The 14,651-nt window shown below is 38.0% G+C and overlaps 1 pseudogene; it reads right to left on the bottom strand.

The window, feature by feature from the left end:
• Nucleotides 1-283: 283 nt before the first annotated feature.
• LOC109457263 (developmentally-regulated GTP-binding protein 1) lies at nucleotides 284-1,431 on the bottom strand (annotated as a pseudogene).
• Between the last annotated feature and the right edge of the window lie 13,220 nt (nucleotides 1,432-14,651).

Here is a 14,651-nt window from a genome sequence, read left to right as displayed (position 1 = left end):
TTATGATCCTATAACCATCTTAATTATGAATCCCCAAATCGCTATCTGTGAAAGCTTTACCCAATGTGGCCATACTTTTTTTCTACCAGGTCCTTTGTGTAGCTCTATATACAAGGTGACACCAAGATAAGAAAGGTGGAATTCCAGTTTGGGTGCCCCCATCTCCCTCCCTTGAATTTCAATCCAGTGGCTGCCAAAGCCAGAACGGGCTTGGGATAGTAGGGTGCCTGGTCATGGAGAAAGCTGCTGTGGTTGGGCTGGCAGATGAGGAAAGGGGAAGGTTTCACTTCTTCACAATCTGAATGACATCCTAGTCCTTCAACAGATGGTCTTTTCCCACTTTTTGAGAATTCTGTTTCACAGAGAGACATCAGACCAGAGCACAATAAAATTCTTTGATGATATGTTTGTGAATCTTCATGCAGAAATCCTCTACAGTGGTCCTAGGGTAAGGTAGCACCACTGGAGATGTGTAATCTAGCAACTAGCCTGTAGATTTGGTATAAATCCTCAGGAGTTTCAGATAGTCCCAGATAGTCCCTGTGTTTTTCATCAGGTCATCAAAATTCCAGTGGTGATGGACAGAGATAGGTTAATAGTGAGACACCTCATAGGTGCTATCCAATTCCTTAATGAAGATCTGTCAATCTTATTTAACACACAGATACTGGGGATATAAAATGTTTTCTGCCACCACATCCATCAATGAGGTCATACGATGTGGCATCAAGACACAGAGTTACATGAGCAATGTGAATTTTGTATTCAGCCAGAATACTCTTCAGTTTCAGGGTCCAGCTCACTGTGAGGGCAAGTGGCTGTGAGATTAATGTCTCCCTTATCCTTCTTCTTACAGCCAATGTTAGGGGGTTTGCTGTTCAAGCAAGTGCCAAAGCCTTCCAGGTCATTTTGGATGATCTTCTGATGTCCTAAGGGTTTCAGAACAATCAGGATCAAGTTACACATTCGGGCCAATGCAATGACTTTACAGCCTCTACCTTTCCCATCCTTGGCCCCCTCACTGATAACCAGGGAGATCCAGGAGCTGGATCTTGGTACCTTTGTATCTGATGATACCAGGCACAGTAGTCAGTGTAGAGAAATCACAGGCTGCCACATGGGAATTGACTCCTGCCAGGTTACTGAGCAGTACTGACTTCCCCACAGATGAAAATCCACAAACCCAATTCGAGTATCACCTGTCTTGGCCATATCAAACCCTACTGCTGGACCACCACCATGACCATGACCACCATGACCACGACCACCAGCACCACCACCACCACCACCAGCTTGTGGGGTCATGTGTTCTCCGACAACCTCAGCAAGGAGAGCCTTAAGTACCTCGAGGTGGTGCACTGTGGCCGTGTCCTTTTGAGTCTGAGCCATCTCCACTTCAATCCCTGCCATCTTGGCTAAGGTGCTGCTCATGGTGGCAAGTACTGGGATAGAGGCTGAGAAGTGCGAAGGCCTCCACACTGACTGTCTAGCATCACACACCTGTGGTGGATCTGCCACCAGGCGCTACTGCAGTGCGCAAGCGCATTACTTCCTACTTCTCGGGAGACAGTTCTGCCTGAGGCTTTTTCCAGGACTTCAGCGTGGCGCAGTCTCTTCTCCCTCAGCCAACCTTATTATTATTATTATTTTGTCCTTTATTTCTTTACTCGGGCATGTGCTGCGTTGTTCAGCATGGACCTCTGTGCAGGCCCCTGTGTGCATACAGGTATGTACTGTCGGCTAAACTGCACACAGTAAAACAGAGCAGAAGGAAGAGTTTATCGCAAGGGTTTCCAGCTGCCAGGCGGGAAACTCAAGGCACAGAAGCAATGAGTTTGAGTTGCTAACAGACTACGGGGTTTTCAATTGGGTAAATGCGGAAGTGCTTTGGCTGTTTCAGCTGATTGGTTGCCTAGAGGTCTTCTTATTTGGATCAGGATCGCTGAGTCAAAGGAACCACGAGTCTGGGGCTGCTGTGAACCGACTACGTGTTTGGAGACTGGGTGACATATTGTGCCGAATTCTGAGAAGAGCTGTACATTTCTGCAACTTAGGTAAGCTTACGTTTTGTTTTTCTTTTAATATGCCTGCTTTGGCCAAGTCCATTTTGGTCCCTACGTAAGTGACTTTAGTTTTTGTTTCGCTTCTACCATGTACACATATGTATGCACACATTCGCGGGGGCCAGAGCTTCCGTGGGCTGGGGAGGGTAAGTTCTTTTACAAGTGGGTATTTGAAAGAGACAGATTCCAGAGGATGGGTGGCTTCTTAGGCTGTGGCCGCACCTTGGTGGGGAGCCAGCTCTGTCTGAACGCAAGGACGCAGCTGACAGTGCTGGTGGGCTGAGGGGGTGGGCAGGGCTGTGAGAGGAGCTTGGGTGGGCACAGACACCTCCGTCCCCCCTTCCTGCCCTGTACGGGTGGCCAGGTCCAACTCTGGCCTTGAAGTAGGTCATCAGGCTGTGTCTGCAGGGAAGGGGCCCTAAAGACCCCGCGTGCTCTGTGGGACTCTTCCTTGGGCTCTCCTGTCAGAGTCCATGACTCTTCGTTTTTCATGATACTTTATCAAACGATTAAAAATAAGTGATCAAATGCTTGGGGGAGGAATGATAAATTGAATTTTTGGTTATAATAAAATTCAGTACGGAGGGTTCCATAAATTGTGGCTCAAGAACCACTAGGACTTTGGCAGATTAATGTGAATTATGCTGTTGTCCCTTTCACCATTTCTCCATCCAGGCTGTATGTTTATAAAGCAGACACTAATGTGGAGATTTAGCAGTTGTCACATTGTCTATAATTTCTGAGGTATTATGGAAAATAAAAGGTTACAGAATTTAGAGTTAAGGAAAACTAACAATTTGACTTTTTAAAAAGGTTGTGTTCTGAAAATTGTGGGTCATTAGGTTTTTAGTTAATGCTAGAGCAGAGTCTGGATGTTTTTTGCTTGTGAAATGGTTTACTCACATACAGAAAAGGGTATATTGATTAGTAAGAATTAGTATGTGATGACTTAGAATAAACTTTGTCAAAAAAAAACAAAAACCTTTTCAGCATTTGACAGGGTTTGGCTGGTATAGCAGAAACAGTGTATCACAATGTGTCATGCTTTTAGCTAATCACTTAATGTTTTTTTAGGATATACTCTAAGGCAAAATAAAGATGTGCCAACAAGACGATTATAAAGATGGGTATATTTTTAGCTTGTTATACCAATGTAGCAGAAGAATCCTACATAGAAGTTGCACAAATAATTGGCACATTTCTGTTTGAAATTTATCAATGACTTAAGACATAGAGGCATACTTATAAAACTGATCAACATTCATTTAGCAGTACAAAATTAACAGCTAACACAATCTGGAATAAAATCGGTATTCCAAAATATCTCTAGAGTTGGAAATAATGAGTTGAATTCAATAAAAAGTATTTATATGAAGTGTCCAGAATAGCCAAATTCATAAAGAGAGAAAAGTAGATTAGTGCCTACCAGGGCCAGGGGGAAGCGGGAATTGGGAGTGAATACAAATGTTTGGTTTCTTTTTGGAGTGCTGAAATATTTTGGAGTTAGATAACGGTAATGGTTGCATAACTTTTAGAATATACTAAAAGCCACTAAATTGTACACTTGAAATGGGTGAATTTTATGTAAGTGAATTATATCTAAAAGTTTGCAAAGGCATTTATGGTTAATAAATGGAATAGAAGAAAAACTGATGAAGAACAGAAGGAAATTGAACACAGTAAAGAATTTTTATCTTGTACATGTAGCCAGGTGAAACTCTAGTTGCATTTTCATAAACTCATGCATGAAAAAAATAAAAATAGAGGTATGTATTTCCATTATTATCAAGCATTGTTTTAGATATTCTAACCAGGATGTATGTTTTAAATATTCTAACATGGTATATATCATATTTAAATACTGGGAAAGGCAATATTATATTCAGTGCAGATGATTTGATTGTCTATGTAGAACACACAAAAGATTTTAAATGAAAGCAATGAATTTGAAAGAACTCAAAAAGGTGGCTTGATAAAAAAAAAGAAATGTTTAAGAAAGTCAACAACTTCCCCATATGTTATCAACAAGCAAATAAAACAGAAAATAAAACAGAAAAGAGAACTCATTCGTAAGAACAGTCTAAATAATAAAATACTCAGGAGTTAAATTCATGAGGTATATGCAAAAATGAAACCCTTAGATGGGTCTCAGAGAGAGGTAATTATAGGAAATTGAATAAAAACAATTCTGTTTATGTGCATACTCGTACTTCATTTTTCTAGGTAGAGAACCTAAAACTACCATGAGACTCTCAAATGACTTGAAGAAACAAGAAAGCTTACATATCATTTCCATTGAGCATCAATATCTAGAATATTGTAATAAGAATACATTGATAAATAGGTAGAAGAATAGCTCGGCAAATAGATTGGCATAGACAGATAAATGAAATAATATAGAAAATAAAAAATTAAGAGCTAATATATGCATGTATTTGGTGTGCAATAAATATGGCATTTAAAATAGTAGGAGAAAATGGATTATTAAATAGTTTCCAAGAAAAAGATAATTAATTAGAAAAAATGTTCTTTTTTACTTCTTCCTATACACCCAAATTTCAGATTTATTAAAGATTTTATATAAAAATTAAATCTTAAAAATATATTAGAAGAAAATACAGATGAAATTTTGTGTAACGTATGAGTCTTTAAAAAGACTTCAAATAAACCATTATTAAGAAATGAATATTCTTCTGAATGCAGGAAAATATAAGAACTTCACATATATAAGAGTATTAAAGACAAATAACAAATTGGGAAAAGCATTGCAATATAGATGACAAATTTTAATGTCATTAATACATTAAAAATTCTCCAAAGAGAGATCAAAAGGAAAAGCGATCAAAGGCCAAGAAAAAAGGAATTTCTCAGAACAATAAACATAACCATTAGACATGTAAAATAGTCAACATACTAGTAATCAAATAAATTTAAATTTAAATAACAATAATATATCATCAGCTAATACTAAGAAGTCTGATAATACCCAGTGTTTGAACAGGGGTTAGGAAATATTCATATACTGATGGTTGGGATCTACATTACTATCGTGTTCTGAATGTCAATTAGCCAATATCTATCAAAAGCCTTAAAAATGTGCATAAACTTGGATTCATTAATAACTGTTTTCAGAATGTATCCTAGGGAAATGATTGCATAAATTCTCACAAAGGTGTAGTTGAGAATTGTTTTTGCAGCATTTTTTATAATGGTGGACATTTAAAAAGTGTTCAGTAGGTTAAATGAATTGTGGCTGTGGTGGTAATGATTTCCTAAGATAAATGTAAGTTGTTTCTGAGCCTTGTCAGTCACTCCGCCATTTACAGCCTGAATCTCTTTTCCTTCCTTCTGAACCTGGGCAGGACTCTGTGGCCCCCTCTTTGGAATGAATCTGATGACAGTGAAGTTGGGTGACTTTCAAAGGCAATAGGACTATCCACCGGGCTCTTCCTCTCCTGGGATTTTTCTCCCTTGAGACAGAGCTTGTTGTGAGGAAGCCCAGACCACAGGGCAAGGTTACCTGTCGGTGTCTAGCAGAAAACTCTAGCTGACGTCTTGCTGACAGCCAGCATCTACTCGTCATGTAAGGTCGAATGAGATTTCATTTCATTCCAGCCTTCCAGCATTTGAGCCACTATTGCTGATTCTTAGCAGAGCAGAGACAAGTTGTTGAGTTTTTCCAAACTGCAGAGTTGTGAGCAAAAGAAATATTGTTCTTTTAAGTCATGATGTTTTGAGGTGGCTTTTGTTACATAGCCATAGTACGTGGAACGATGTTTCATCCAAAACTGGAATATTGTGAAGCCATTATGAATGAAAATATAGATGAATAAATATGTATCTTAGAAACACTTAGACAGTTACAGAGTGCAACTTAGAAAAAGGGGTGATCATAAGAGTATATGTAATTACATTTTGTGTGTGTGTGTGTGTGTGTACGTGCACAAAAATGCACATAAATAGCTCACATTCAGCATAGGCATACATAGAAAAAGTGGTTGATAAAGTATTTACTAAAATGTAAATGGCAGTTGTCTTCAAATGTTTGGAACGCAGGGATGATTTATACCTTTTATTTTTGCTCATCTTGCTTATCTTGCTGTATTTTCTAAATTTTCTACTACTAGATATCGATTATTTGTTCAATAAGGATGGAACAAATTTGGACTTAAATTAATGGATGAAATACAAAATATAGAGCAACCTGGCTCAATAGCTCTTTATACGAAAAAAGACTGGTGTTTTAGTTGATTACAAGTTCAAAAACAGTCAGCAGTGTCCTACAACTGCCAAAATGGTAATGCACACTTAGGTAGCACTTACAAAATTTCTGAGTTCCGAGGACCAGAGACAATAGTCCTACTATATGACACACTGAATCAATGACATTTTGAGGTACCACAGTTAAAGAAACACAGCAATTGGATTTCTCCCAGAAGAGACGGACTGTGATAGTAATGAGGTCCGAAACAGGGTTCTTTCAGGGACAGTAGAAGCAGTAGAAACAGCAGGGAGTTCTGTTGTGTTAGAAAATAAAAAACAAAACAAAACACACACACACACAAAAAAAGCATAACAGATACAGGTATAAAGAAGTGGGATTAGAATTCATATGGCTAAATTCAGAGACCAAGAATTAAACAATAAACCTTCAAAGAGACAGATTTGGCTCAATTGAAGACAATACTTCCAATTAAAATCTACTATTCAAAAATTGAAAGGACAGGCAAAGAATGTAGTAAGAGTCCTTCTCTGAGGTTGTGTATCCCAGGTGTCAGGACGTTTAGAGGAACTCTACACTTCATGGGAGGTCTAGCTGGGTATCAGTTAAAGTCTTGTCCCTACAAAATCTGCAAGTCTCTGTCATGTGCTGAAAGCCCCAACAATACACTGTGTGGGTAGTGTATTCCCACGCAGACGACTCTTTAGAATACCTTTTGTAACAGCCTGATTTTCTGAATTCCCAGTCTTTGTTAACCAGCACAGCTGAACTAAGTTTGGCAATGATTGTCTCAAAATGAAGGAATCGTATCTGAGATGATGTGTGTCGTAATTCAGTCTCCTCATAAAACTCCCTAGCTCTGCTTGTCAGTGTGTCTCCACACAGCACAAAATAGACATTTGGTCATTTCTTACATAATTTGATTAAGGTAGACAGGCAGCTCGTCTCAGTCATTGAGCCCCACAAAGGGAATTTTTAGGATTTTTTTTTTTAAGACAGGCTGACTGTATATCTTCCTCTTATGTACATCTTTTAAGATGGGTTTCTGATATACCTGAAAACCCTCCAATATTTTACTAAATTGTTTGAAGGCAAAAGATATATTTCCTTTTTTTTTTACCTACCAGCAATTATGAGGAAGTAATTACAATGGAATATTTGAGGGAAAAGCAAGTCCTCTACCAGTTTTGTTATGATCCATATAATTTTCCTATCATGAAAACCTCAGGTGTGGCCCTCCCCTCTCACTCTCAGATTTATCTTGCACTCTTTCAGGAGGTCTGTTATATGAGAAAACTTCACCGTCCTTTACTTTGCTAAAACATGGGCACATGTCTCTACAAGCTTGATATTTGGGCCAGATGATTCTTTGGTCTTGAAAACAGAAGGAGGTAAGAGGGGTTATGGAATTAGGAGCATATTACCAGATGATATATAGGTCTATTCTCTTGACTTTCTTTTGGATACATTCAAACCACTGGACTCAGCATGTGGTAATAAATCATAGAGGAATTTTATGGTATCCAAAAAATTATTAAATTTGACTTGTTAAACTATACCTAAAATGAACTTAGGCAGTTCTTTAATATAATTCAATCAAAATCATACATAATAGCAGAGAAACTCTGCATATAACATTCAGGAGACAATAAAGATACATTATAGATATTTAAATATTCCATTTACTGGAAACAGTATCTCTTTAGAATATATCTAATAAACCACTTAAAGCATTTACTGTGGAAATTAAAAACAAAAACAAATTCCCATTTAGAAGACAAATAATAACAGAAGCAAAAAATAGTAGAGATATATGAACATATGATATATTTAGAAGTCTTCACTAATCACCTGGAAAGCCTTTTCAGCAAAAATTCACATTGCAAACTATGTTCAGATGATCTGCACAATTTACTATCCCCTGTGACATGAATTACCTTCATACAAAATTATTCCTAGGGATACTCCATCTATGGCTGACATTCGCTTTTACTCGTTGTGAAAATTCCTGAAGTACTTGGCAAATTGGTGCAATGTTCTATTTTTTGCAGGAAGTCCCATATAATGGTATACAGGAGAGGAGGACTTGCACTGACTTCTCTTTATCCCCTTGAATGGGACACATTGAGTTGCACTTGATTAATTTCCACCAGTGACTTCTGTTCATTTGCTGGGAAGCCCCTGAATTCTGTTTTTATTGTTCAAGCACCAAAGAAATTGTGATCTCATTGACAGATACGAATAGGATAGAAACAAAAACAAGCAATACTCCCCATAAAAAAGCACTCACATTTCAGCTTAACATTTTCTTAAGTATAAAGGACTGGAAGGTGAACATAGTGAAAGAACATATGATGCCTGCATTTCCCTTGGGAATATGTAGTTATATACTTACCTGAATTATGTATGGGTTGATCATTGGATTTGGGAGAACCTCAACTTTGGAAGTCAAATTTGTACTTATTGCTAAGCCAAGCGTATGTTGAGAAATCACGGCCATGTTTTCAGATAGTGTCACCCTCTCTGCTTTCGCTCCACCCCTAGTCATTTCACTCTATGGCAGGTTGTAGTAATGGTTGAATTTATGGGTTTTGGGGTATGATGACCTGGTCCCATTCTAGCTCTGTCAGTTACCAGCTTTGTGACTTGGACAAGTTACTTAACATGCTTAAGTTCTGGATTCTGTATCTTTAAATTAGGGGTAGTACTCTTACCTCATGATTTTGTGAAGATTAAGTAGGCTAATGCATGTCGCATGCTTAGAGAAAAGTCTCATGGAGGCTATAGTGCAGCACTCGATGAAAGCCATTGTGATTGTTATTACTTTAACAGTGTTTGTTGTACACAAATGAAAGAAATAGCAAATCTTGCTTTTTGCACTGATTCTGCTCTCCATTATTTTATGTGTGATTAAGCATGATTTTTTTCCCTGTGTGCTCTGTGGTTGCTAATATTTATTTTTATACCTATCAGCATTATTTTTAGGAGAATGATATACCAGTCTTGAAGATTCACCACATAAAAGTGGCCTCTGCCAGCCATATCCCTAAGAAACTGATCTAATTTACAGGAACCAGATGTCTGAAATTTGAGAAGTATACCACTAGAAGCAGGGTTCTGTTTAGTAACACAACATTTTCTTTTTCTAGTAAAAGTATTTCAAAGAAATTAAAAGAATGACTTGTCTTAGAAAACGATTTATACAGCATGATTTCTTTAGTCCCAAGAAAACATAAATGTGATTTGGAGCAAGATTAAGTGAAGAATATAGATTCAACTATAAACTTGTCAATACCATCAGTGGTTCCCAAACCTGGCAGCGCATCAGGATACTCTGGGATGCTCCTTAAAACAAAGGCTTCTGTACAACCTTGGTCCATTGGGAGCTGAGTAGGTGCATGAAGAGGTGGGGATCTGGTCACAATGAGGACGATGGAGATCTTAGACTCTAGGCAGGAGGAGGTGGAGTATCAGAAGAGAGCTAAAGTGAAGAACATCTCTGGTTATGAGACCCCGTGGGGTTGGCACAGCCTTTCTATTGCTCTAACGCTGTGTTTCATCCTGACTCTTTTGAATTCCTTAGAGAGAAAACGTGGCAAAGCTACAGGAAGATTATTAACGGCCCAGTTATGGTTATTAATTTTGCAACTGCCATCAATACATCCCCCCAGGGGTAAGAATCCTAGGGCTGAGTGGGAGTGTTTTGCCCCAGAGGCAGCATGAGAGACCAGGAGACATGGAACCAGGAATGGGCAAATATCTTCTACACTTGACCAATATACTCGGTGAATAGACCTGATTTAAGCACCTGCTTTAAACCACCCATAATCTCAGAATGAAGACTTAAAGAAGGTGCTTTAAAGAAGCACCTTTAAAGAAATCTTCATTCTGAGATTATGGGTGGTTTAGGGAGGGTTTAAAGGATTATTCTAACACAGAGGGTCCGTCTTACACAACCTCCCAGACTGTTAGCTCTTTAGTCTTTTGAAGTCCTCGTATTGCTTCCAAAGGGAGATGTTTACAACATTCTAAGACCAGTGTTTGAAGTTAGAGGGCAGTAGTGTTGCCTTTGTTTTGTGGTACCAGGAAACAAGCTGTACTTTCGTTAGTATTCCTCATTTCAGTAAATGCAGGGTGATCATACATTCCAGCGTGTCTAGTGGTGTAGAGTGCAAAATGGCTACAATACTTGGTAATAACTCTCACCAAATAACAGAGTCTGGTTCCTTACCCTTACGTCTGGGGCTGGCCTTGTGTCCTTCTTTGATACAATGGATATAATAGAAATGATGCACGACAAGTCACGTGAGTTATGAGCCTTAAGGAGCTTTGAGTTTCAACCTTTTTGCATGTACAACCCCGTTGCCACCATATGGGTGAGCCATCCTGGTAGATAACGCGAGGCCAGTGGCACATTTGCTTCCATGCCCTGGCTGATAACAGCCTGACATGTGAGTTTAGAGAGACCCAGAGGCCATCCTAGGTCATTCAGCCACCAACTGGCCTTCTTCATTCTGTCTGTGAGCCCAGAGGAAGTAAGCTAAGCAGGCCCAGACCACAAAATGCTCCTGACAGACTCAGAATCATGAGCTAAATGAATATTGCTGAAATCCAATGGGTGGTATGCTGTGCAGCAAAAGCCAAACTATACACCTAAACAGCCCTAGTTTAGACCTATTGTCCTAGTGTAATTATTAGTAATGCCTCCTTTCAGTCTCAAAACTATCCTTGTTCAAGTGTTTAAGTTCTACAGTCAATGTAAGTAAATACTAGGTTGGTGCAAAAGTTAATTGTGGGTTTTGTAATTTTTTTAACCTTTTAAACTGCAGTTACTTTTGCACCAACCTAATAGTACCACCGTCTACTTATTTACCGAGCAAATTTTACATTTAAAAATGTAAATTAGATATTTTCTGGTAAACCCCTTAAATGAATCCGTATGTCATCAAAGCCCTTTCATGATCTGTATGAGCTGGTACCACCTCTGTAGATTCACTCATGCCATTCTCTCTCTTGTTCCACAGTCCAGGACTCTGGCCCTCTTTTTGCTCCACAAACGTGTGAAGGTTTTTCTTTAACCTCGGGGACTTGATTTTCCCTTCTGCTTGTAATGGCCTCTCCTGCTCTTCACAAGCAGCTTCTTCTGGCCCTTTTGTGCTCAGCTTAGTGCCACAACCTTTGAGATGCCTTCCCGATCCCACCACGAAAAGAGGCTTCACCTGTCTTACAGCACACTCTTCATTTCCGCCATGCAATTTATAACAAAATGTAATTTGAAAAGCAAATCAGTTCACTTGATACCTACCACCAGTCTCTCCCACTAACAAGCAAGCTCCTGAGGCAATTTCATCCTAGTATCTTAGCAGAGCACCTGGCAGAGAGAAACTAAATCCATATTTAGTGAGTAAATGCTGTAGGCTCAGCTCTGGACTTGGAATTGAGAGTCCTGGATTTGAGTTTTTCCTCTTCTGGTTCTGGAGTGTTTTATTTTCAATAAGTCACTTACCCTTATGGCACTTGTTTCATCATCTTGAACATTTATATGAAATGTGATCATCAATGTAAGGTCAATTGGAATGCATTATTAAATGTCAGTTATTACTATTTGCCCGTATCTCGCCAAATGATGGGATACTTTTTAATGTCAAATGTGTATTTATTTAAGATGTATTTTTTTATTTTATTTTTTTTTAGAAATTAAGTGTTTTCCTTAAGGTTCAACTTCCTTGCTTGCCTGTAATTATCCCCAAAGAGAAAAGCACTGCCAGCCCCTTCCCATCCTGTCCCATGTCCTGTGAATTATTGTTTCTTTGGTGTGTCTGATTGAGCTGAAGGCATAATAGTAGTGGCTCATCCTACTATACATCTTGTCTTCTGTCATTTATTTCTTGTCTTTCAGATTATAGCTTTTTTCAAAAGCTCATTTTTTTAAACAGACATATTGACTAGTTCTCCTCACAGGTGCTTTTCCTGACAACTGAAACAATCTCTGAGACTGATACCTCATCAGACCACCTCAGTATAGCTTTGAAAATGATGCGATTTACTCCTGATTTGATGTTGGATGATCACAAGACCAGAATTATGGGGATCAAAAGGCCAGTGCTGGTTTCCCATAAATCCTCCGGATATCAGTACATGTAAACCGAGCACAATGCAATTATTCTATTAATAAATAAAACGGCTAACACACAGTCATATCTTATACTGGGAACACATTTCACAATGGCCTTTTGAAACAAATTGCTATATAAAACAATTCAAGTAAAAGGTAACAAGCTATATTTTATAATATATTTTTTTCCTCAAAAGCATATTTGTAACACCTACAAAATACATATTATTTATGTTGTAAATTACCTTAAATACTCTCTGTCAAAACACTTGCCCAGGACTGACCATGGGCAAGACTGAGATATTGACAGTTTGGGTTTTGTGGTTTTTCTTCTTCTTCTTCTTCTCCTTCTCCTTCTCCTTCTCCTTCTCCTTCTCCTTCTCCTTCTCCTTCTCCTTCTCCTTCTCCTTCTCCTTCTCCTTCTCCTTCTCCTTCTCCTTCTCCTTCTCCTTCTCCTTCTCCTTCTCCTTCTCCTTCTCCTTCCTTCTCCTTCTCCTTCTCCTTCTCCTTCTCCTTCTCCTTCTCCTTCTCCTTCTCCTTCTCCTTCTCCTTCTTCTTCTTCTTCTTCTTCTTTTAACTGGAAGTATAACTATGCACATAGTAAACTTTTCAGACAGCGCTGTAGTGTTTATAGTGAAATGTCAGTCCTCCTCTCATGGTAGATCCTTATTCCCCTTGTCCTTCCGGAAGTAACTGCTGCTGAGTTTTCTTCTACATGTGTGTTCTATGCATATCCATACATGTTATACATACATGTAGATGATGTTTATCTTAAGCACCAAGCTGGAATCTCTTTTCCTTAAATGGTTTTCTCCCTTGGACAACTTACTTAACCTATGTTTATGTCAGATGCCTCATCTATATAATTAACCCAACTTCATAGAGTTAATTGGGAATTAATTGGTTGTTATGCATGAATCCCCTGGAAGAATATCTGGCACAAGGGAAGTACTCTGTGCTAGCTCTTATTGTATTCACATTTTAGCCCAAGATCTTGCATCACTGAGTGACATAATTACATTTTAGTAGGTGTATTTCAATTTTGAATCCAAATGACTTCAACTGAAAAAAAAAAGCTATGGTATAGACTATTAAACAAAAACAAAAAAACTTCACAAATAGACAAATTCTTACTAAATTCAAAAGAGTATTAAATAATATTTTAAGCATGAACTTAGAATATTCACTGTAGAGCAAAATTTACCTTTCCTTAGATGCCTTTGCTGTAATGCTAAGAGCCAGAAGGAAATGAAGCAATACAGATAGGAATACACTTTATTTTTAGAGCAGTTTTAGGTTTATGGAAAAATTGATCAGAAAATACAGAGAGTTCCCACATACCCCCTTCTCCCACTGTTTCCCCTACATTTACATCTTGCTCTAGTGTGGTACATTTGTTACAACTGAGCCTATATTGATCCATTATAATTGAAGTCCAATAATTTACATTAAGGGTCACTCTTTGTATAGTACATGCTATATGTTTTGACAAATATAAAATGACATGTGTCCATTATTACTGTATCATAGATAATGGTTTCAATGCCCTCAAAATCCCCTGTATTACACCTGTTTGTCCTTTCTTGCCTCTCCTAACCTCTGGCAAAACTACAAAACTGCTAGAAGATAACATTGGTAAAAAAAAATCTAGGTAACCTTGTGCTTGGTGATGACTTTTTAGATACGACACAAAAAACATGATCCATGAAAGAAAAAGTTGATAAGTTGGACTTCATTAAAATTAAAAACTTCTACTCTGTGAAACACTGTTAAGAGAATGTTAAAAACAAGCCACAGACTGTGAGAAAATCTTTGTAAAACACATATTTGGTAAAGGACTGGTAAGATAGGGCTTTTACATATTTCTTTGCATTTACTCATTTATTTGTTTAAAATATATTTACTGTATCTTTACTCCATACCAGACACAAACTTAGGTGAATAAGAGACAAATAAAATAATAACAGTCCCTATTATTGTGGAGTTTACAGAATGGTGGGAAATAAATTTATTGATGAGATACATATATGATATTATAACAAAAGGTGATTTGCAATATGTATTTGTGTGTGTATATAACCTAGTCTAGTGGAGGGTGTGATGGAGGCCCTTTCAGTGGAAGTCTGAAGAAAAAAGATTTTGATCTAAGAATTTTATTTCCAGCCAATTTGTCATTCAGTTCTGAAGGCAACTGAAAGCTATTTTCTGTCATTGAAAGGTTTATAAAATATACCAGTCATATATCCTCCTA

Source organism: Rhinolophus sinicus, linkage group LG11 (genome assembly GCF_036562045.2).
Source record: "Rhinolophus sinicus isolate RSC01 linkage group LG11, ASM3656204v1, whole genome shotgun sequence".
Taxonomy (NCBI): domain Eukaryota; kingdom Metazoa; phylum Chordata; class Mammalia; order Chiroptera; family Rhinolophidae; genus Rhinolophus; species Rhinolophus sinicus.
The sequence above is the reverse complement of the archived record's forward strand: the minus strand, read 5'-3'. Positions and strand labels throughout refer to the sequence as shown.